This window comes from Tinamus guttatus, unplaced genomic scaffold (assembly GCF_059628265.1).
Source record: "Tinamus guttatus ecotype Peru unplaced genomic scaffold, ASM5962826v1 Tinamus_guttatus_pri_ptg000374l, whole genome shotgun sequence".
Classification (NCBI taxonomy): Eukaryota; Metazoa; Chordata; class Aves; order Tinamiformes; family Tinamidae; genus Tinamus; species Tinamus guttatus.
Window position 1 is genome coordinate 248,812 of NW_028288908.1, and position 21,673 is coordinate 270,484.

Below are 21,673 nucleotides of genomic sequence, written 5' to 3' on the forward strand. Positions count from 1 at the left end.
GCACTCGTTTTACAGAAAAGGTCCTTCAAGGTGTCATGACTGCCCTGGGGATTCAATGGGACTTGCATGCCCCTTTGCACCCTCAGAGTTCTGGTAGAGTGGAAAGGATGAATGGGAACATTAAAAAGCATCTTTTAAAATTGGTGTTAGAAACTAATATGCCGTGGACACGACTTCTACCACTAGCTCGAGCAAGAATAAGAGCAAAACTTAGGGGAGACATTCAGCTGTCCCCCTTTGAAATAATGTTTGGGATTCCCTATCCTGCTAACACCCAACCTGGCAAGGAGGTGGAGATAAGTGATATATATTTAAAGCAATATGTGGCCAGAATACTTTCTCTTGTGAAGTCTCTCCGACAGGAAGCCCAGCTCGCACAGACCCTCCCCTTGGATTTTGCAGTCCATGATATCCAACCAGGGGATTGGGTCTTGGTCAAATGGCCAACTTGAGCCTCTTCAGAGGCCTCCTTGGAAGAATCCCATGGGCTAGAGCTCTAGATGGAAGGGGGGCCCAAGAGAGCTGGTTAGTTTTCAAGCGGCATTTCTTTTTCACATTCCCTGATGGCCCTCAGCCTTTCTACCTCCTCCTCTAGCTCCATCATGAGGCTGAGCAGGTCGTCCACCTGCTCACACCTAAGGCAGGCTGTGTTTTTGCCACTCCCCGGTAACATGGAGAGGCTCAGGCATTCCCCACAGCCAGAAACCTGGACCGCTGCATGTTTCTATGGTGGTTCAGTCTGTGTTGCCACAGTCTTCCTGGTGGAAGCTCTCTGCCGAGTGGAGACCATGGCTTTACCTGATCTCCCGCTGCTGGAAGAGTCTTTGGAGAGGATTCTTTTCCACACCTGGGAGGAGAATCCCTGACCCCTGCCTGCACCTCCTGCCTGCGCAAACTGCCGCGCTAACTGCCGCGCCATGCCGTGCCTGACACGCCACGCTCTGTTTGCCTGCTCTGTTCACCGCGCTCCTGGTCGCTCGCGCTCCCTGAGGGCAGCAGGGATGGGCAGCCTGGTTACGAATAACACAGAAAAAGCAGAGTTGCTGAATGCCTTCTTTGCTTCGGTGTTTACCAAGGGCAATCCTTTAGAGTCCCAGGCCCTAGGGACAAGAGAAGAAGCCTGGAGAGAGGAAGACTTGCCCTGGATAGAGGAAGATTGGGTCAGAGAGCACCTAAGGAACCTTGATACCCACAAATACGTGGGCCCTGATGGGATGCACCCCAGAGTGCTGCGTGAGCTGACAGAGGTCATAGCTAAGCTGCTCTCCATCATCTTTGAAAGATCCTGGAGAATGGGGGAGGTGCCGGAAGACTGGAAGAAGGCCAATGTCACGCCAGTCTTCAAAAAAGGCAAGAAGGAGGACCCAGGCAACTACAGGCCAGTGAGCCTCACCTCCGTCCCCGAAAAAGTGATGGAACGGCTCATACTGGCCGTTGTCTCCGGGCACATGGAGGACAAGAAGGTGCTCAAGAGTAGTCGGCATGGATTCACCAAGGGGAAATCTTGCCTGACTAACGTGATAGCCTTCTATGATGAAATAACCGGCTGGATAGATGAGGGGAGAGTGGTGGATCTCGTCTATCTCGACTTCACCAAGGCTTTTGACACCGTCCCTCACAACATCTTCCTGGGCAAGCTCCAGAAGTGTGGGATAGATGAGTGCACAGTGAGGTGGATTGGGAACTGGCTGGAGGGCAGAGCTCAGACGGTGGTGATCAGCGGTGCAGAGTCTAGTTGGAGGCCTGTAGCTAGCGGGATCCCCCAGGGGTCAGTCCTCAGTCCAGTCCTGTTCAATTTATTCATCAATGACCTGGATGAAGGCACAGAGTGCTCCCTCAGCAAGTTTGCTGATGACACAAAACTGGGAGGAGTAGCCGATACCCCAGAGGGCTGCACTGCCATCCAGAGGGACCTGGACAGACTGGACAACTGGGCGGTGAAAAACCTCATGCAATTCAACAAGGCCAAGTGCAAGGTCCTGCACCTGGGGAGGAATAACCCCCGACACCAGTACAGGCTGGGGACTGACCTTCTGGAGAGCAGCCCTGCAGAGAAGATCCTGGGCGTCATGGTGGACAACAAGTTGACCATGAGGCAGCAGTGTGCCCTCGTGGCCAAGAAGGCCAATGGGATCCTGGGGTGCATTAAGAAGAGTGTCTCCAGCAGGTTGAGGGAGGTGATCCTGCCCCTCTACTCAGCCCTGGTGAGGCCGCATCTGGAGTACTGTGTCCAGTTCTGGGCCCCACAGTACAAGAGGGATGTGGAGCTGCTGGAGAGAGTCCAGCACAGGACTACAAGACTACAAGGATGATCAGGGACCTGGAACACCTGCCCTATGAGGAGAGACTGAGGGAGCTGGGCCTGTTCAGCCTGGAGAAGAGAAGGCTGAGAGGGGACCTGATCAGTGCCTATAAGTACCTCAAGGGAGGCAGTGAAGAGGATGGTGCCGGCCTCTTTTCACTGGTGGCCACCAACAGAACTAGAGGTAATGGCCACAAACTGAAGCACCAAAAGTTCCACAGGAACTTAAGGAAAAAATTCTTAACAGTGAGGGTGACAGAGCACTGGAACAGGCTGCCCAGAGAGGTTGTGGAGTCTCTTTCCCTGGAGATCTTCCAAACCTGCTTGGATGCAGTCCTGTGCCCTGTGCTCTAGGCGACCCTGCATGTGCAGGGGGGTTGGACTAGATGACCTCTAGAGGTCCCTTCCAACCTTAAACATTCTATGATTCTGTGAAAGAATGTAAAGAAGCACCACTGCTAGCAAAGTGGCATGGACCTTAGCAGGTATTTCTAACCACAGAAACATCAATCAAGACAGCTGAGCATGGATGGACTCATCATACCAGAGTTAAGATTTCCAGGACTCCAGAAACCTGGACTTCTCATTGAGCGGAATGCTCAAGTTTGTGTATTCACCAATAAGGGGATTTCCCCACAGTCTGGCTGAAGAGCAGGAGAAAGGGAGGGGAGAGACCGAGCAGAGCCATGAGTGAGTGGGACAAAAGAGCCATCTGACAAGAGTTGGGGAGCCTTTACAAATAAGGGAAATAAGGGAATTCCCCCATATTCTTCAGCAAGGGGGACAAAGGAGTTGGGTGACCTCAGGTGAGAACAGATGGAGGGAGGCAGGGAGTTCGGTATATTGTATTGGAGATGGAAATTTCTGTGATCTGTAGAGTCATAAAAATCTCCTGTGAGAAGCAAAGGCCAGATCTTGAGAAAGAAGATGTTTGCCTGCCTAGGCTGAGCGATAAGGAGCAGGGATGCAGCTGCTCAGCCCGGTTCACAGGCAGCCCCCCTGGAAACCTGTTGAAGCTGGCCGCTCGGCTGGGCTTGTAGCCAAATTAACCACAGACGTCCTCCAAGCTAGCTTTGGAGACCAAAACACCCGGAAATGAAGAGAAGAGGAGGAAGGCATGTGGTCGGATATGTAGATATAGCAATATGGCTTCGTGCTTGACATAAGCTGACTTGGCCAAACTTAGGCTTAGGGCCTGGCGCTCGGAAGATCTCGCGATGTTACGGAAAGCAAAGGGTTAACAGAAATTAAGGCGAGTCAGCTCTCTTACTTTGAAGAATCAGTACCTAGCCATGTGGGGGTGGCATTGTTGCTGATTGGTGGCAGAGCAAGCTTCCGCATTCGAAAGGAGTATAACTGTAGTGAGCAGTAAACAATAAACGGCACTCCACTTCAACCATATTGGTGTTACGTGGTTTGTCCCCTAGCGGGGTAGGATGGCCCCGGAGAGCCCAACCTCTGGGTGAACACGTTTTGTTGCTGGAGCCCGGAGACAGCTACGAGCTGAGACCGGAGACAGCGGCCAGCAACAAAGGCAGGACCCTCGAAGAGAGGGCTGGGACCCCTGACTGGTATGCGCGCCTGCGCACCCAGGGAGGGAGAGTTGGGCAACTAGAGGCGGAGTTTGTCCGCCTCCCGGTCTGCCTCCTGGGTCGTACTGACGCTACGTACAAGGATGCACCGGGCATAAAAGTGGACAGTGCAGAGACAGCGGGGGGAGAGGGAGAAGATACTCCTGACTTTGAGGCCTACGCTATCTCCGTGGGAGCCGGTCAGCAACTCTTTCTCTCTGATCTGCCAGCTTGAGAGGATGTTCGGGCCCAGATCGGCAGGTATCACCTCGTGAGTAGTTATCCATACTTTGCTTCTTTAATGTGCTTTCACCTGAATAAATGCTGGATGTAGTCACCTCGTTCTGGCGTGATTATTGCCGAATCCTGAGCCCATCCGGAACATAATTGGCGACGAGGATGGGATTCGGCAATTGAACAATGGAACTCACTAGTGGAGTGCATAGATACATGGGGTCATGCCACTGGATAGAAAGTGTTTGTGCTATTGAAACAGTGGAACTCAGTAGTAGGGTGCATGGCTAGGTGAGGGCGTGCCACTTGATAGAAATCGTGTTTGTGCCATTTGTGTTTGTGGTCTTTATTGTGTGTGCGACATGCGGTGGTTCTTTTTCGTGAGAGCTGCAGGCAGCACTGGCGACTGCAGGGAGGCTGCACCTCCAGAACCATGGACGGAGAAGGACCCCATGGCAGTTTTACAGTATTGGGGTCAGTTTGCGGAGACTGACCGTACTAAGAACTCGGTCCGACTGCAACATGCCAGTCGGATGGGAGGTGCTCTGCTGTGTGCATATAAGATTTTAGCGGGGCAGTTAAAGGAGGAACAGGAGAGGAATCAGCTTCTTCAAGAGCAATTACAGGCAGTCCGAGCCACCCAGGTGGTGCAGAGGCAGGCTCTGCTGGAGGTGAATGATCAGAGGGAGCTCCTGGAGGAGAAATGTGCTAATTTGGCGACACATTACGTGATACGAGTGGTAAAGAACAGGCGAGGGAGAAAACCGGGGCAGAAGGGGAGCCAGGTGCGGACTATTATCACCGACCCTGACTGGGACCTGGAAACTTGGGATGGGGATATTTGGGAATCAGACGAGGAAGTCCCCGCACCAGAGGAGAAGGGCCCATCGCAGGACAAACCAAAAAGGCGAGCTGCCCCGGTAATACGAAGGAAAGCTGTGCTGCCAAGGGCAGGACAAGTGGTGCGACAGGATGAGCTAACCGATTTCACCCCCGAAGATATTAAGAATCTGCTAGCGAAATATAAACAACAAGCCGGGGAGAAACCACAGTCCTGGATGGTAAGCTTAATGGGAGAAGGGGCTGATTCGGTGATAATTGACAATGTCGATGCCTCGAGGTTTTTGGGGTTAATTAATGATATGTATGTACAGTCCGCCCTGCGAAGAGTGGACGGAAGCGGCAAGAGTCTTATTGCTGTGGTAGCCGAGGGTCTTGCTTACCGCCACACTAATGACGGCGATTGGCCCTCATCCAGCTCCTCCTGGGTAACTATAAGACAAGCATGCCAGATGCTTAAGGCAGAGGCTATGAAGATTGCTATAGAATTGGGAAGTCTGGAGCTTTATCTGCAACAGCCGTTGTTACCTGGGATGCGAAAGTGTTGCACCCGTGGGAGGATTTAGAGCAGACAGTGTTAAGATTCAGACTGAAGGAGAAGCTGGAGATGGTTTCTCCCCCTCAGGAGGGGCTTGGATGCCCAAAACAAGAATAGGGGCATGGCCAAGCTCCAGTGTCCGAAGGGTTCCAATGTAACATCGCTCACCGAGACCATCGACCGTTTGTTACACGTGCCATTTATTGTTCAGAACAAAATAGACAAACGGTTCATGCCTTGGTGGACACGGGAGCGGAGGTCACAGTAGTGCACAGGAACCCAGAAAAGTGCAAGGAGGAAGTAATCCCTGTTTGGGGTTTAAGTGACCAGCCTGTCAAGGAAAAACTTGTGACTGACTGCCATCAAGCCATACACCAGACTCTTGAAGCTGCTCGGGTGCTGCAACCAGGGAAGGTTCAGGTGATTCAATCAATCAGGGTGCTCAACAGTAGACGGTTGTCCAAAGAGTGGACACCCCTTACCCTGATGAGAGGGATACAACGTGTGAATCATGAGGTAGCCACCTTGACTGTAGCATATGAATCTGGAGCGAACTCTAGTCTCTTCCCTGCTAGGGAAGGGTTGGTATTAAACCATAGGGGAATACTTGAATGGGATCCCGGGGGAGGACTTCTCGAAAATTAAGGCAAAACCCTCCCCCCCTGCTTTTCCGCACCCCTCCCCCGCCTTTCCCCACAAGTGGACGAGATGTTCCGGAGGGAGGAGGAGGATTGAGAGCTGTACTCTGACTTGTATCCTTGCAGAGAGACTAGGGACATAATTTCAGTATAGAATACAAGAATGAAGCGACAGCCAAGGTCCAGTAAGAGGGGCATGGAGGGGCCAGTGACCCCATGCAGAGATCATTAGGTGTGCTGCAAGCACTGAGAATTGAACAAAATAATGTGTCCTTTGTTCTTAGTTGCACCCAGACCCAGACGTGGGTGCAGTGTCGTTGCAGGTATATTGAGAGACGGAGACAACGGAGTCCTCCCCACGGAGACCTGAAAAAATCGTGTGGGACGCGGCCACAGAGAAAGAGTGACAGCTTCAAGCGTGATGGAGACCTGTGAACTTCACCCATGACCAGGGCCTCCATGCAGTCATCACCTTTGTACTGACCATGGCGAATGTCACCGCTGAGAAGGTCTATCTGTGCTCTACCCTCCCCTACCCCCGAAGATGATGCCCTTAAAGTGAGCAATGTTTCCTTTTGATACTGAAGAGGGCGGATGCCATTATGGGATCAATCTGCAGAGTAATAGTAAAACTGTATTAGCTTATGTAGGGAAAGGATGTGTGTGTTCTAGAACAACTTGTAAATATGTGCTAAGTAATGAAAGTTATAATCAGACTGTGTTTAATGACTCTAATACGTGTGCTCACAATGTAGTTTTTACTAGAGGCTGTAATTTTGTGTGTGTTACCCATGTTTAATGAGAATCTGTGAGTGTGCTGCCATAATAGTGCCTTGCTACTGCATGAGGCAAGTGAGACTACCTTGATGACCAACTGAAGCCTAAGCACCTCCTACCATAGTCAAGGGTAAGACTGGGTTGGCCTCTGTGTTCGCCACCAAGAAGAACCTCGAGCTCCACTGTTGGCTGCAACCCATTAGGCATTGAGCGGTGGGGACACATGCCATGCCAGACCTTGATGTGAGTGATGGCCATCTCTCTCTCTGAGGACCATCTAGGAGGCGAATGTAGGCCAAGTGGCCTGCTTCTGGCATGAGTGACAGTTAGCGTAATTAACTTGTGCACAGAACCACAGAACTTGCCTGAAAAATTGCTTATGCTAACTCTGCTGCACGCAGGCCCGTTGGACTGTTTATGCCGCCCTGCACAGTAGGGCGGCTTACTATTTTAGGGACCAGGTTTCCAAAAAAAATAAAAAAAAAAACAGAGAGATGTAAGAACGTCATCCTCCAGGGATCACTGCCGTGCAACCACCAACCACGCTACGCAGACCAGGATGCTGGCTAGCAAAATCCTGCAGTGCTACAACGACAGCTTTGCCATTGTTAGTAGATGTAGACTTGGCTCGGCACACAACCTTGCTGCAATGGCTATGCTTCTGCTTATGCATGACCGCAGATGTGAGAAGGCAGGGGCATGTGCTGCGTGACTCTAAGCGATCACACCATGTCTATGCATGCCCAGGCCCGGATGTTACAGGACCTGACTCATCAACTGAGAATGGATGGTGATTGGACTCTATTCGGATGATGGACGTGGGGTTGGCCATGGTTACAGAAACTGTTATTAGCGCTGTTATTTCTATTATTTCCAATATTATCATATGCTGTCTCCCTTGCATAGTGATGCTGACACGAGGCATGGTTGAACTGCTATGAAAACATTATCTGTTCGGGTGCTTGGCTACAATAGATTGACCTCTACAGATCACGGGGTGGTATGTATAGGAGGTGGGAATCCTTATGATTGTTTATGATCTCTACAGATCACGGGGTGGCATGTATTGGAGATGGAAATTTCTGTGATCTGTAGAGTCATAAAAATCTCCTGTGAGAAGCAGAGGCCAGACCTTGGGAAAGATGTTTGCCTGCCCAGGCTGAGTGATAAGGAGCAGGGATGCAGCTGCTCAGCCCGATTCACAGGCAGCCCCCTTGGAAACCTGTTGAAGCCGGACGCTCGGCTGGGCTTTTAGCCAACTTAACCGCAGACGTCCTCCAAACTAGCTTTGGAGGTCAAACACCCGGAAATGAGGAAGAAGAGGAGGAAGGCAGGACCCTCGAATTGAGGGCTGGGACCCCCGACTGGTATGCGCGCCTGCACACCCAGGGAGGGAGAGTTGGGCAACTAGAGGCGGAGTTTGTCTGCCCCCCGGGCTGCCTCCTGGGTTGTACTGACGCTACGTGCAAGGATGCACCGGGCATAAAAGTGGACAGTGAGGAGAGAGCGGGGGGAGAGGGAGAAGATACTCCTGACTTTGAGGCCTACGCTATCTCCGTGGCAGCCGGTCAGCAACTCTCTCTCTCTGATCTGCCAGCTTGAGAGGATGTTCGGGCCCAGATCGGCAGGTATCATCTCGTGAGTAGTTATCCATACTTTGCTGCTTTAATGTGCTTTCACCTGAATAAATGCTTGATGTAGTCACCTCATTCTGGCTGATTATTGTCGAATCCCGAGCCCATCCAGAACATATAGGCAGGCCGGGAAGGCTGTAGCTTTTGAGTACCTTGGCCAAGGGGGAAAAGGAGAGGGCGTCCCTGGGTGGGGAAATTAGGATAAAAGGGGGGCTGCATCCTCCAGCAATTGGAGAGACCCCACAGGGATATGCCCGGTGGACTGTCCCTGTATTCGAATAAAGTTTTAGGACTCCTCTGTCTCCTTTTGGACATGCAGTTCTTGACAGCAAGATTTTCCGCATATGTACCACATGCTCTAAGTGACCCTGCGTGTGCAGGGGAGTTGAACTAGATGATCTCTAGAGGTCCTTTCCAACCTTAACGATTCTATGATTCACGTGCTTATGTGGCTGCATCCATATGCGAACCTGTATCTATGCTGCAGCTGCAGGAAGAATTGGGAAGAATTTGTTTCAGTACTTTTTTCCTTAATACTTTATCAATTTATAATACTAGTACAGAGTTTGTGACTTAAATTTTATGCAGGGAAAGTACTATAAGCCTAGTCAGAGTTTTGAGTGTACATTTTTCAAGGCATTTGCACCTTTTGCCTTCAGATTTCTTTGTAGCAATTAGACACATACTTTTTGGGAAGAAAACAGGGAAAAATACAGAGTTGGAAGGCAAAAAGTATTACAAGTGGCTAATGTGTTCCTTTGAAATGTTACCACCATACCAGTGCAGGAAAAAGAAAAAGATTTAAAGATTTCAGTATAAAATTTCTAACCTATGCTTAGGGTAATGGCTACCTTTCTAACACATTAATTAGTCTTTAATATGTTCCCCAACAGGCAAGGAAAAGTGTACAAAAGATCAAAGAAAATAATTAAAAAAAAATGCTGGTTGTATGTCTTTAGAGTAAGGCATGTTTTGTTTTCATCTTTCAGATGCAAAAATAATTAAAGTTGGTATAATATGAAGAATTTATTTCTATAAGAACTTTGACATGCCTTTATTTAACATACTGTTTTATTATATATTTAAATAAAGGATTAAAAGATCTATGTACAGCAAGATTTGTTTTGTGCAAGCCCTGTATTTACAAATATTACATGTAATTTTAACTGACTATTTTTCAATTTTTGGAACTAAAATATAATATTTGTATTTTTTCTAGCGCCACAATTGCAGAAGAAGGTGCACCATTAGAGGGAGGAGGTACTGCACTTGAATTCACTGAGCAGAAAATAAACATGATGGTCCTGGATATCTGCCACAAACCAGGTGGCAGTGAGTACCTGAAGCAAATTTATAACATCATCCAGCTCAATGAGGTAGGGTAACAGCCTTTTTACTGAGCAATTACTGAGCATCTGCTGGTAGCTAAGGGTTAGTCAAGGAGGGAATAATGCTTCTTAGAGTCAATATGAAATCCAATATTGAATTCTAATAGAATCTATTCATCTTAGGCTTTTCTGCATTTTCACAGGAAACAATGTAGATTTTTATTTACGTACTTAAACAGTAGTATGGCTCATAAACTTATTTAGACTTAGATCATAAACCACAGATACATCTTCAGAGATTGACAACAGTGGGAGGAAAAAAGTCACCAGGCTACTGAGAATCTGATTGTTACCAGAAGCAAAATTAAATGTGGGAAACCAATCCCCCCCGATTTAAAAAAAAAAAAAAAAAAGCAAACAAACCAACTCTACATCTGTGCTGAGGAAATAAATGCATCCACATTAAAACCTTATCTAGATAAATCTGAATTTGTTTACTATAATTTTGAAAGCACTTTAGCTGAGCAGAGTTGTTTGCTGCACATGGAATTTGGGCAAGGTAAAAGAATTATCTCATTATTCTTAAGACTGTACTAAATTGCCCTAAATTACCCAAATTGTTCTGATAATATACACTGAAATAAACACAGACTTGCTTAAATTGTATAACAGAAATCTGCACAGCTTAAAAAAAAAACAAACTTATTAGCTCTGATTACTAAATTACTATTCCTTGAGTGCATAAGCAGGTGCTGTGAAGATTATTGCAAGTATACAAAATGTCTATAATAAAATGCAAATGTAGGCATAGGCCAATTATTGTTTTTTTTTTTTAAATTGATAGCTAAAGCCAATTAGGCAGCTATGTCTACATGCAGGCAGTGGAGAGCACCTCAGTACTGGCACTGTGCTTTTGAAAATGAAATCAACTGTTTAGTTCCCTAAGTATAGGCTTAAGAGCAACTTTTATCCATCTGTATTTGGAAGCAATGTAAGCATGTATGCAGAGATGGCAACCTAATAGAACACAGAATCTTTTCAAGTTTTATCTTAAATAATTAAATGGTACAGGAATTGAAATGAAAATTATTACTGTAATACAGTTCAAACTAAAACCTTTTCACCTAGAGCTTATTCAGGCTTGCTCTTAGTAGAAAGTAATGAGGAAAAGATGATGAAAGAAGCCTTCTAAAATAGCATAGAATCCCCCTGTTAGGGTACTCACCTACAGGACAGGATATCCAGGCTCAAATCTTTATTCTGCTTGGTTTAGACCAGGTAATTGAATCTGTCTCCCACAACCAAAGTACCTGCTCTATCTACTGGAGCATTAGCTTTCGAGAATGGAGCTTTGTCATTTTCTCTTATTGGAGCTGTTCTGCTTTGTAGAAATTACTGTAAAAATCCATTCTGTTACTTCTAGGGTCAGAAATAGAATCATATCTTAGCTGAAGGGGATAGAATGCCCATATCAGGTGTTAGAGAGTCCACTTCCAGACTGGAATCCTCTGAGCATTCAGTTATTTATGCAAAGTGGAGCAGCTCCAACAGGAGGTAGGAAGCTGAGAGAGAATTAGGTTGAAGAGGGACTTTAACCTGTCTTTCTGCATCCCAGGTGTGTCTCCTTGAATTTCTGCAGCTAGTTAGAGCTTCATTAAAAACAGAACATTTTTCAGTGGAAAAAACTGTCTTGCCAAAAAAAAAATAAATAAATAAAATCCTGACTAGCTAGACTCTGCAGAAGGACTCAAGCATTTTACTTCAACTTGGCTTTGAAATCCTTACAAAAAGTTATAATGTGTCACATGCTTTCATCATAATGTACTTTTTAGTATTATTTTTCAATAATAGTTTTCAGAACTTGCAGTTATGTTTGAAGTGTCTGACTACTAAGAGATAGACTTGATCTGCCTGTATGAAGGTCCATGTTTCTGTTTTTTTGATGCCTTAAATAATGAAAGGGTAGTGTAAAATTTGTTTGGATAGCTCTGTGCCGCACTGCGTAATAATTTCATGTGAATAGAAGCCCAAATTATGAGTCAGAAAATTGTGGCTCTTTATTTTCCTTAAAAATAAAGAGAAGAGGAAAAAAAAAAAGAATAGAGCTTTTTGGAAGCTGTATTTTGAAATAGAACTATAATGTTTTAAGAGCTATAATAGATACTGTAGAACTCATAGCAGTCTACTCTACTTCATGTATTTATCAAAAAGAATAATCATTTTAAAAAGCATCTTTGACTACTAGCTACCAAAAAGAAACCAGTTCTCCTGAGCTGTCAGGCTCAAGAATATTGCATCTATTGTTTCCTGGCCAGTCACCAATAGCAAGGATGTAGCTCGTGTGTTTTCATTCAAATGTGGTTTCTATTTATTAAGACATTACCTTTTCTGGTTAAAATACACTGTACTAAATATACAATAAATATAAACACAATACATCCTGTACTAAAACGGCTCTTAATATATTTACCATTGTTGATTAAATCTTTCTCAAGACATAAATCCAGAGTATTCCCAGGATAGAAAAATGCTTCTGTTGGGAAGTGGCTATACCACACTTAAAATTTTCAAAACCTTAGCAAGCATTAGTAGTGAGTTCCAATACCTCTACTGAAAACATATTCTGCCACTGCTGGCTCTGTGACGCCCAGAGGGTTTCTCCAAAACTGTCTGCAGGGATTGAAAAAATGTGAGCAAGTAAGACTTTTTTTTAATACTGAATCTATAAAAATATCTCTTAAATAACTCCCTTTTGCATAACTTCAGCATTTTTAATGGCATGAAGTAATGAAAGAGAATAGAAGAAGAAAACAAAATTTGGAGGCTGAATCAATATAGGTAAGAGACTTGGGATATGGTTTCACAAATGGATTATGCAGTTGATGGTTGTTGTAAGTAGGAAAAAAAGAACAACTGATTTCTAATTATTCTTTTACACTCAGATAAATTCATGATTGTTTTAAGCAGTCCTGACTACTGGCTGCAACCATCAGAGATGCTGTTTCTCTTGCCTTTGTGCATTCCTGCTCCCTTTGTGCTGGCACTAGAAATCAAGTGGCTTGCTGATCTGGCTAAAATCTTTTTTTTTTTTTTTTCCTGGCTAATTTCACAACGTATACCCTTGTCAAGGGAGAAGGAGTTGCAGTCCAGTAGGTTGGGAGGGAACCTGTTCCTTATAGGCTAGACCACAGCCTAAGCTGATCATTATATTACTCTTTTAGAAAGACCCACTTAGGAGCCATGAGTGGCTTGGCAAGTAGTATAAAATGCTCCCTCACCACGGTCTGAAATTTTTTTATAATCTCAGTGCTACTGCAAAGTGAGAGGGCCCTTCATATCCCACCCATCTTAATGAAGACTCACCTTGAGTATTTGCTCAATGTTATGGCAGTCCTATCATTTTGGGTTTCATTTTAATAATAATAAACTGTTTAATCACAGTAGTCCTTCCAGCACATAGATCTTTAAGTTTTTCATTATCTAGCTCTTAGTAAAATGGTTCTATTTAATCAAAACACATTATTGGCATGCAGTGATGATTTATTTACATAGTAGTTTAAGCAGTGATAGCAGAAAAGATTGTGGCCAAAATAATCATAATCTGCTACACTTCCATTTCTAAAATTGCTATGTAAATCATAAAAATTTCAAGTTTTTGAATATTAAAATAATTCAATAGCTTTGAAGAGCAGGAGATTATCTCCTGTATTTAAACAACTGCTTTGAACATTTTATTAAGCAATTAATTTATATTCATGTAGTAACTATTTTATGCTGTCTAAAGATAACTTTAAATATTTTGTATACATTATCATATAAAAGAAATCATATAATAACCATTAGAACAGCTCATAGAAAACAATTTCAATTTTCAATTCAGCTACATACACCTAACAAATATTTTGAATGAGAACAAAATTTGATGATAATTTCAAAACAGTATGTTATATTTTGAATTTCTAAAGTTACATGTTGATGGAGTTTAGTTACTGTTTGTGGTAGACCCGTGTTAGAAAGGCTTTGAATTTAAGAGATCTTTTACTGTCTCCTTTAACTAGGAGTTTCTACCAAGCACATGGAAACTTATGCTTGAGATTTGAGTAAATGTTGGTCAAGAAGCCTAAGTAGCATATATTATTTTGTATTTTTTTTCCTTTCCCCTTAAAAAGGATTATATGAAAGAACAGCTGTCCTGTGAGAATCCCTCTGAAGAGAGTGGCACCTCTGATCAATGTTTGCCTTTGAAGCGCAGGGAAGAGCAGCTTGTCTTCAACCCTTTCCAGGTGCACAGCCAATATTGTGCAAAAGTGTTCAATCAGGTTGGTGAAAATATGGGACTTTGGTTATACTGTACTATAATATACTTCTCGTGAATGTGATGAATATGGAGACTGAAATCATGAAAATGGAATCAATTACAGGAGTTCACATTTGATGAAGGAACATTATTACTCAGGAAGCTAGTGAGGACACCCTTTATAGTGGCATGATGTTCAAAGAGCTCTATTGTCCTTTACTTCTATTGTGTGTAAGAACGATTTACATTTACTCACAATTTCTATGATAGTTCAGTGTAGTAAAGGAAAGCCCATTATTAACAATGACACTTTTTACATCTGTGTAATAGTAAATAGGGATTAGTCCTTTTGAAAATTATGGCAGAACTCCATGTGTACATTCAGAATTTTACCTGGTAAGTCCTTCATAGAAATACTAGCCAGTAGTGTAGAGGACTCTTTGGAAATGCATCAGATTCACAGAATAATGAGAGCAAGGCAAAGGCAAAGCAAAATAAGCAAGGCAAAGAAGAAATAGTTAGAAAATCATTCATTTTTATGTTCTTCATTAAGCTATGCTAGTCATAGGTAAAGGAATATAATTTACTTTCAGATATTCAGAATAGAAGTTAAAGAAAATAAATGGAGGTGTGTGAATTTCCCCCTAGAGAGCAACATGACTAAGTCGCTTCAGAAAATGGTACGTACTTTCTGAAAGCACTTGGACACTTGGAAAAAAAAATACATTATACTTTTTCAAGTCTTCTTAATCCCTCAGTTACAGCTTTGGCTATACCACTAGGATTCTATATATTTAAAAAATAAATGGTATTTTAGTTACATGAAGTTCACAGACTTCTGATAGAAAGATTCTCGTTTTTCACTACAATTTTGTTTTTAAATGGAACGATCTCCATTCTCACTTGTTCTGTTACTGGACAATTCATTATGTATTGCTGTAAAGCATATCTAGTATTCTTTTTTTCCTCTTTGCTTAATGAATGCTGAATCATTGTCATATTGCAATCAAACTTTTAATATCCTGAATGTGACAATTAGTACTATTTTCACAAGGCTTCTTATTCTAGATCAGCATGTTTTAAAAGCATTCTTTTTCTTCTATTAGTGCCTTTACATGTTGTTCCGGATGGGCTCGGGATTCGGCAATAATCACACAGAACGAGGTGACTACATCGAGCAATTATTCAGGTGAAAGCACATAAAATAAGCAAAGAAAATACTAAAAGAAAATGGATAACTACTCACGAGGTGATACCTGCCGGTGGGATACTGGACCCAAACATCCTCTCAAGCTGGCAGACCAGAGAGAGAGAGTTGCTGACCGGCTCCCGCGGCGACAGCGTAGGCCTCAAAGTCAGGAGTTTGTTCTCCCCCCCACTCTCTCCGCACTGTCCACTTTTATGCCCGGTGCATCCTGGCACGTAGGGTCAGCACGACGCAGGAGGCAGGCCAGGGGGGCGGGCAAAATCCGCCTCTAGTTGAGCAATTCTCCCCGCCTGGGTCCTGCCTTCCTCCTCCTCTTCCTCATTTCCGGGTGTTTTGGTCTCCAAAGCTAGTTTGGAGGACGTCTGCAGTTAAGTTGGCTACAAGCCCGGCCGAGCGGCCGGCTTCAACAGGTTTCCAGGGGGGCTGCCTGTGAACCGGGCTGAGCAGCTGCATCCGTGCTCCTTATCGCTCAGCCTAGGCAGGCAAACATCTTCTTTCCCAAGGTCTGGCCTCTGCTTCTCACAGGAGATTTTTATGACTCTACAGATCACAGAAATTTCCATCTCCAATACATGCCACCCCGTGATCTGTAGAGATCATAAACAATCATAAAGATTCCCACCTCTTATACATACCACCCCGTAATCTGTAGAGGTCAATCGATCATAGTCAAGCACCCGAACAGATAACGTTTTCATAGCAGTCTCAACCATGCCTCGTGTCAGCATCATTATCCAAGGGAGACAGCATATGATAATATTGGAAATAGAAATAACAGCGCTAATAACAGTTTCTGTAACCATGGCCAACCCCACGTCCATTGTCCGAATGGAGTCCTGTAACGTCCGGACCTGGGCATGCATAGACGTGGCAGGGTCGCTTAGAGTCAGGCAGCACATGCCCCCTGCCTCCCCACACCTGTGGCCATGCATAACCAGAAGCATAGTCATTGCTGCAAGGTTGCGTGCCGAGCCGAGTCTACATCTACTAACAATGATGGCAAACCTGTCGTCGTAGCATTGCTGGATTTTGCTAGCCAGCATCCCAGTCTGCGTAGCGTGGGCAATGCTTGTGCGGCAGCAATCCCTGGAGCCAGTGCCTTCGAGCAATGACGTTCTTGCAATTCTCTCTCTCTTTTTTTTTTTTTTTTTTTTTTTTTTGAACCTGGTCTGTAAAATGGTAAATCACCCTATTGTGCAGGATGGCGTAAGCAGTCCAGCGGGCCTACGTGCGAATTAGCAGAGTTAGCATAAGCAACTTCTGTCTACTTAGTCACAAGTTAATTACGCTAGCTGTCACTCGTGCCAGCAACAGGCCGTTTGGCCTACATTCACCTCCTAGGTGGCCCTCAGAGAGAGAGATGCCCATCACTCACATCGAGGTCTGGCATGGCATGTGTCCCCACCGCTCAACGCCTAATGGGTTGCAGCCAACAGCGGAGCTCGAGGTTCTTCTTGGTGGCAAACACAGAGGCCAACCCAGTCTTGCCCTTGACTATGGTAGGAGGCGCTCAGACTTCAGCTGGTCATCAAGGTAGTGTCTCACTTGCCTCATGCAGTAGCAAGCCGCTATTATGGCGACATACACACAGATTCACATTAAACATGGGTAACATACACAAAATCACGGACTCTAACAACAACTACATTGTGAGCACACGTATTAGAGTCATTGAACACAGTCTGATTATAACTTTCATTACTTAGCACACGTATTTACAAGTTGTTCTAGAACACACACATCCTTTCCCTACATAAGCTAATGTGGTTTTATTATTACTCTGTAGATTAATCCCAAAATGGCATACGCCATCTTTAGTATCAAAGGAAATATTGCTTGCCTTAAGGGCATCATCTTCGGGGGTGGGGGTGGGGGTGGGTAGAGCACAGATAAACCTTCTCAAAGGTGACATTCGCCAGGGTCAGTACGTAGGTGATGACTGCGCGGAGGCCCTGGTCATGGGTGAAGTTCACAGGTCTCCATCACGCTTGAAGCTGTCGCTCTTTCTCTGTGGCCGCGTTCCACACGATTTTTTCAGGTCTCCGTGGGGAGGACTCCGTTGTCTCCATCTCTCAATATACCTGCAACGACACTCTGCACCCACGTCTGGGTCTGGGTGCAACTAAGAACAAAGGACACATTATTTTGTTCAATTCCCAGTGCTTGAAGCACACCTAATGATCTCTACATGGAGTTGCTGGCCCTTCCGTGTCCCTCATACTGGACCTTGGCTGTCACTTCATTCTTGTATTCTATACTGAAGTTATGTCCCTAGTCTCTCTGCAAGGATACAAGTCAGAGTACAGCTCTCAATCCTCCTCCTCCCTCCGGAATATCTGGTCCACTTGCGGGGAAAGGCGGGGGAGGGGCGCGGAAAAGCCAGGGCAGGGGAGGGGCGGGCTTTTGCCTTAATTTTTGAGAAGTCCTCCCCCGGGATCCCATTCAAGTATTCCCCTATGGTTTAATACCAACCCTTCCCTAGCAGGGAAGAGACTAGAGTTCGCTCCAGATTCATATGCTACAGTCAAGGTGGCTACTGCACGATTCACACGGGGTATCCCTCTCATCAGGATAAGGGGCATCCACTCTTTGGTCAGCCGTCTATTGCTGAGCACCCTGATTGATTGAATCATCTGGACCTTCCCTGGTCGCAGCATCCTAGCAGCTTCAAGAATCCGATGTATGACTTGTTGGCAGTCAGTCACAAGTTTTTCCTTGACAGGCTGGTCACTTAAACCCCAAACAGGGATTACTTCCTCCTTGCACTTTTCTGGGTTCCTGTGCACTACTGTGACCTCCGCTCCCGTGTCCACCAAGGCATGAACCGTTTGTCTATTTTGTTCCGAACAATAAATGGCACGTGTAATGAACGGTCGATGGTCTCGGCGAGCGATGTTACATTGCAACCCTTCGGACACTGGAGCTTGGCCACGCCCCTATTCTTTTTTTGGGCGTCCAAGCCCCTCCTGAGGGGGAGAAACCGTCTCCAGCTTCTCCTTCAGTCTGAATCTTAACACTGTCTGCTCTAAATCCTCCCACGGGTGCAATACCTGTGATCTATCAGCCTTGGACATTATTCCTGAGAGCTGCTTCGCAGCCTGGACCGCACGGACATTATATCAACGTGCTAGTTCGCGTAATACTTCTGTTGGTTTCCCATCAATTTCCTGTCTATCAATGCCCTTCTGTAAAAGCAGACGGAAGAGCCGAGCTCGGTCCCCACATTCCGACCCTGCGTTCCCACTCAACCCTTTTTTCTCACTGCCGCCTTTTCCATCCACCTCTAATGCCAATCCTGGAAAGTCCGCTATCTGTTGCAACTTTTCAATTACGTTCTCAATAGGGTTTCCTTGTTCTGACATCAGAACTGGAATTAGATAGGGGCGCCACGCTCCTGGGCATCCCTCCAACAACTTATTTCGCATCCCAGGTAACAACGGCTGTTGCAGATAAAGCTCCGGACTTCCCAATTCTATAGCAATCTTCATGGCCTCTGCCTTAAGCATCTGGCATGCTTGTCTTATAGTTACCCAGGAGGAGCTGGATTGTGGGAGCATATCTAAGTAACGGAGGCTTTCCGATAGAAGATGGATACGATGAGCCGGACTAAGACCAAGACGAAAAGATCGTGGGAAAGTCACCAGCTGCAAGAACACAGAAGTAGGAGAGGAAGAACCTGTAAACAAGCTTATCAGTGCAGGATAGAGGACTGTGTGCAGACCAATCATGTAAACGTGTGCCCCGATATCTACAGCCAACCTAGTATGGTAGAAGACGCGTGGACAGTAGTATGCAACCAATCGCAATGTAAGCGTACGCGTGGCTAGATGACTTAACAGAAATGTAGTAGATAAATAGAGCGCTGTAACGCGAATAAAGTGATTTCTGCTAGACTCATATTGAAGCCTTCAGGAGTTGTGTCTGGCCTCCCGCAGATGGTGACCTCGACGTGATGCGATTTCAGCGCATTTGAACTGGGACACCCCGACGGGAGCACCCAGTTGGGGAACAGCTCGGCGGGACCGAGGTCCGGGACGGATTGGGTGGCAATCCATGAAGATTTGAAGATTCGTTGCAATGGTCACCTGGTGGAGATGAGCAGCCGGGGCAGGAGATGGGGCAGTCAGTAACTAAGGAAGAAAGTGCAATTGTTAAGCTCCTCCTGGATATTCTCTCTAAGAGAGGAATTAAGTATGATGAACAGACCCTCTGCAAGCTTTTGATCTGGTGCAGAGAGAATGGGTTCAAAGCTGAGCCCCACCTACCATTCGATGTGGAGACGTGGGAGAATGTAGGGCGACAGCTCTGGGATCATATCGCTGACGGGGATAAGCAGGCCAGGGACCTTGCTACTACACGGCAGCTGGTCCTAGCTACCTTATCCGATATGAAAGCAGAAAAGAAAGTGGCCGCCGGAGCCATGGCAGCCTTTGCGAGCACTTCAGGACCGGGACTGCCACGCCACCGAAAACCGCTGGTGTTTGGAGATCCATTGCCAACCCCCATGCCCGCGTCCCCGCCCATATCCGCGTCCGCGCCCCTGTCCGCATCCGCTTCCGCGCCTCCGCCTGCGACTGCGCCTGCGCCGTCTGCGCCCCCGCTTCCGGACCCCCCCGGAGAGCCTGAAGAACGGTCCGGCTGGGTCCAGGAGTTGTTGGATCGCCTTGAAAACTTACAGAAGGGGGCTGGGGAAGTGAAAGTGAATGAGACCAAGGAGATGGTGGTGCAGGGAAAAGCGGATTGTGATCCCCAAATCACTGGAGGGAGATGAGACTGTCATTAGTGAGACAAGGAGCGCTGTCAGCATTTCCTGTAATAGCGGGTCCTCAGGGTCAGCCAAATCAGTGGACACCTTTATCGTTTGATTTAGTGAAAGAGGCATGTAAATCGGTGCAGCAATGTGGCTTACATGGTCCCTTCACCCAGGCTATTGTTAATTCAATTCTATCAAATCACTTGCTGACACCTTTTGATCTGCACCAGCTCATGCAGGTAATTTTGACCCCTATGCAAGAAGTCCTATGGCACTCCCGCTGGACAGAGGACTGTGACGTTGCAGGCCTCAATAACATGGAACGGCGTGACGGGGTTCCGTTGCGCCTAGGAGGGCCTCCAGCCTTAATGGGATCTGGAAATTTTGCTAACCCTGCAGATCAAGCACAACTTCCGCCTGAGGTGCTACGCATATCGGCAGACTTAGCCAGGGAAGCTTTGCGACCTATACCTGAGGATGGGAAACTGATCCCACCTTGCACAAAGGTAAAACAAGCAAGTGGGGAGTCGTATATGTCTTTCTTAGACCGCTTGCGAGAGGCCCTAGAATGCGCCCCTCTGACTCCAGAAGCGAGAGAAGCCATACTGATCTCTTTAGCGGTTGAGAACACTACTGTGGAGTGTAAGCGAGCGCTTAGAGCACTACCACGGGATGCCTCGATCGCACAAATGATGGAGGCTTGTGAGCGTATTGGCTCGGATGAGCAAAAGGCGGATTACATGGCACATGCATTTGCAGCAGCCGTACGACCTTTAGTTAACAAAACCAACCCGCGCTGCTTTAAGTGCAGATGCCCCGGTCATCTCAAAGCCCAGTACCAGTTCGATAAAAGGGGCGGCGGATATGCGTTTAATGGAGGTTGCAATAGATGTGGGAGGTTTGGCCACCGGGAGAAGGAGTGCCGCTCCCAGGCACATGCAAACGGAACCAGGTTGGGAAACGGCAAGGCGAGTGCGCTGGGATCTCGCGCGCCAATGAAAGTAAGATCCCGGGGAGCTTGGATAGCATCACCGCCGCCACAACAGGAAGTGCCGGAGTGGACATTGCCCTCGCAGTAGACGCAATGTTCACTAACTCCAGTGTACAATGCCTCCCATCCACTACTTGCGGCCCGCTGGGAAAAGGATTAAGTGCACTACTGTTAGGTCGCTCATCGGTTACACGCAAAGGCCTTTTTGTATTGCCTGGCATGATTTATGTGGACTTTACGGGTACCATTCATGTGATGGTCTGGACCCCCAGTCCGCAGATTCATGTTCCGGCTGGGGAGAAGATCGCACAGTTAGTGCCGTTTTTTGCATGCGTTCCCAAATCTACATCAAAAGTCAGAGGGAAACAGGGTTTTGGCTCAACCGGGACCCCTGAAATACACCTGGCAATGGACATCTCAAAACGACAACGGGTAACATTAAAACACCCATGTGGGCATCAGACATCGATTTCAATGTTAGTGGACACTGGGGCGGACGTAACGATTGTCAGTGTGGCTGCCTGGCCTCACACCTGGCCATTAGAAACTCCATCGATTCCTGA

General features: G+C 46.2%; 1 pseudogene across 1 annotated transcript in view; it reads left to right on the forward strand.

Annotated features, from left to right (window-relative positions):
* LOC104566650 (uncharacterized protein KIAA0825-like) overlaps positions 1-21,673 on the forward strand; it is a 284,921-nt pseudogene that overhangs the window by 76,975 nt on the left and 186,273 nt on the right. Inside the window, exons 11-12 of the transcript XR_015913687.1 lie at positions 9,754-9,910; positions 14,032-14,181. The product of XR_015913687.1 is annotated as an uncharacterized protein KIAA0825-like (transcript). The remainder of the gene's footprint in view (positions 1-9,753; positions 9,911-14,031; positions 14,182-21,673) is intronic.